Genomic DNA, 2,251 nt, shown 5'->3' with positions numbered 1-2,251 from the left:
TGTGATATAGGTGCTAGAGATTCAAAGAGAAGGTAGTTTAGCAGGAAGGACTCTCAGAAGGTAGGCAATTATAGTGTAATTAATGCTACACAGGAAATAAAATTTTAAGAATATAAATGTATTAATGGTTTGCAAAATATACAAGATAGTGTGCTTTTAACCTCTTAAAGAAGTAAACATAAAATAACTCATACCTAACACCATTTAAAATATATAAATTGGAATGAAAAACATAAATTTTGTGAGGCAAGCAGAAGTTTGGGGGAACCTTAAGCTTTCTGCCACAAACGTCTTTTGTACCTTTTTTTTCCCCCTTGTATCTTTTACTCTGGCAACAGAGTGAAAAGCATACTGTTTTAGGTAAGATTTCCAGAGAAACAGACGTCAAGACAGAGATATGCATGCAGGAGGTTTAAATTAGAGAGTACTGTCAGGAATAACTTCTGTGAGAGAGTGAGAGTAGCAAGATTGGGCAGAGGGAGTTGTTGAATTCTGCAGTGCAGCTACACTGGAGGCTGTCAGACTTGTTCTGAAGTAAGGACTGGGCTGTTATTCCTGAGTATCAATAGTCACTGAAGGTGGGGCAACCCCAGGGAAAAGAAAAAACCTGAGTAAGGCAGTTTCCTTCAATGGGACAACTCCTAGAAAGAACAGTAGCTGTTAACAGCCCCAGAACTAGGGAAAAGAATGCCTCCTTCTGAAGGGGACATCTGGTCCATGCACAGAATCCACTATACCAAATAAGGCTTTTCCATAATTAGCTCAAAGTGCTTGAGCAAGAGAGGCAAAATTCTGAAACTGGGTGTTTCTCTTCTGAGAAATAAGTATCCCAGGGATAGTTTAGTACCTATTCAGACCAAAAGAAGATGGCAAGCCCATAAAAAAGAAGAGCTAATTTTGAGTTGAGATTCAAAGTGAATTAATGTATGGGGTCATTATTCATTTAATAAATTATCTAACATCATCTGGAGATAAGCTTACTAAAGAGTGAACAGGAAACTAAGTTCTGATAATGGCTTTTGTCAGTGAAAATTGGGTCTTTGAATAAATCATTTATCATTCCTAGATTTCAGGTTTTTTGAGGAATCTCTATTCTGGTGTTCATGGCTGCTGTATCAATTTACACCCTACTAAAAGTTTTTAAGGGTTCCCTTATCTCCATGTCCATGCCAACATTTATTTGTCATCTCGATGCTAGCCATTCTGACAAGTGTGAAGTGCTATCTCAATGTGATTTTGATTTGCAAAGTGATTAATCATCATTTTGATGATTAATTATGTCAAGCATTTTTTCATGTGCCTGTTGGCCATTTGTCTGTCTTGTTTGAAAAAAAAAATCTCTTCTGAACTTCTGCCCATTTTTATTTCATTGGGTTTTTTTTTATGTTGAGCTCTTTGAGCTGTTTCTACATTTTGGATATTTGGGTATTGGTCATAGCGACTTCACTTTCACTTTTCACCTTCATGCATTGGAGAGGGAAATGGCAACCCACTCCAGTGTTCTTGCCTGGAGAATCCCAGGGGTGGGGGAGCCTGGCAGGCTGCTGTCTATGGGATCGCACAGAGTCCGACACGACTGAAGTGACTTAGCAGCAGCAGCAGCAGCAGCAGCAGCATATCATTTGCAAATATTCTTTCCCATTCAGTAGATTGACTTTTCATTTTGTCGATGGTTTCCTTTGCTGTGCAAAAACTTTTAAATTTTATTACGTCCTATTGGTTTGTTTTTGCTTTTATTTCTTTTACTTTAGGAGACATATGCAAAAAAAAAATATGGCTACAATTTATGTCAGTGTTCCACCTATCTTTTTTCTAGGAGTTTTATATGGGTCTTGATCTTATATATAGGTGTTTAATCCATTTTGAATGTATTTTTGTATATGGTATAAGAAAATGTCCTAATTTCATTATGCTACATATTTTCCCAGAACTTCTTATTAAAGAGCCTGTCTTGTCTTCACTGTATATTCTCATCTTTGCTGTAGATGAATTGGTCGTAAGTGTGTGGGTTTGTTTATTTATTTCTATCCTGTTCCACTGGTCTGAATTTCCGTTTTTGTGCCAGTACCATTCTGTTTGGATTACTGTAGTTTTATAGTCACTCAGTGGCTTGTAATTTTCTCTTTGTGATATATTTGTCTGATTTTGGTATGAAGGTGATGCTGGCCTTGTAGAATGAGTTTGGAAGTGTTCTTTCCTCTGCAGTTTTTTGGAATAGCTTGAGAAAGATAGGTGTTAACACTGAATATTT

Source organism: Bos mutus, chromosome 7 (genome assembly GCF_027580195.1).
Source record: "Bos mutus isolate GX-2022 chromosome 7, NWIPB_WYAK_1.1, whole genome shotgun sequence".
Lineage (NCBI taxonomy): Eukaryota > Metazoa > Chordata > Mammalia > Artiodactyla > Bovidae > Bos > Bos mutus.
Note: the sequence above shows the minus strand (reverse complement) of the source record.